This window comes from Agrilus planipennis, unplaced genomic scaffold (assembly GCF_000699045.2).
Source record: "Agrilus planipennis isolate EAB-ADULT unplaced genomic scaffold, Apla_2.0 scaffold208, whole genome shotgun sequence".
NCBI classification, from domain to species: Eukaryota; Metazoa; Arthropoda; class Insecta; order Coleoptera; family Buprestidae; genus Agrilus; species Agrilus planipennis.
The window spans coordinates 379,550-380,636 of NW_020439048.1; positions in this window are offsets into that span (position 1 = coordinate 379,550).

The window sequence follows — 1,087 nt, forward strand, 5'->3', positions numbered from 1 at the left end:
TAGGCCAAACAAAGAGATGCGTTAAAGAGAGGATGAACAAACATGATAAAACTATTTTTATAATATGTCTTATTCATCTTATGCTAAACATTTATTACAACAATCACATTCTTTCAATCACGACGAAAGAAAAGTATAAAATTAAATCTTTGAGGATATCTAAATTAATCAGGCGTTATAATTAACGATCAAATTGATGTTAATAATTATCCCCTTCTCAAAAATTAGTACCTATTCATCGTTTTTTGCATTTTTTCAACCCCCATCCTTAATTAATTTTAATTCTCCCATCTGAATAAGTACTAAACTTAACATTGTGGTCGAAAGAATACCTTCATGTAACTTCAAGATTTGTTAATCGTTTATCTAGTGTAGGAATGCTGGCATCCTTTACAAATGAGAGACAGAAAGCCGACAATCGGATCAGGGTGGAATTTGCAATTGAATTCACCGCTAAGCAGGAGTGGTAAGATGGAATGATCTCGCCAGGGAAAGATTTATGAGTGTCGCGTCGCCATTTAACTGACAGACTAGTATGCGAACGTGTTGTTATTGATGATAGCCCCTTATCCTGAACAAGATTACGTTTAATAGTCCCGCATCGGTGTATCTTAATGCAATGAAATATCTTAATACTTCGTTTAATAGAAACTCAGTTCGGAGAAAATTCTCTACGTTCATCACATATTACGTTGTATATCTGCAGACTAACACTTTCATTTTATAAAAAATACACTTAACAAATCAAAATATAAAATTAATAGAGTTAAGATCCTTTAAAGAATGATTGCCGATTTCTATCAATTATAGCCTCTAGAAGACATGCTTGAATGAATCAATCACATAAGAATCTTGTTGTTTGTTTCAGGGGTGACAAATTAAGATAAAAGCCTTAATGTTTGTTTGTGATTCCAATTGTGTTTATTCCATTTTGTGGTTTGGGCCTCTGCAAATTTTAATTTTATTGTCATCATAAGTCGTCAGTCCTAAAACTAATTCCACCCTTTCCTGTCCTGAACTAATCCCTAAATTTCCCTAAAACTAGAACAGCCCACATCCTTAACTATTTGCGAACAGTAATCTAATC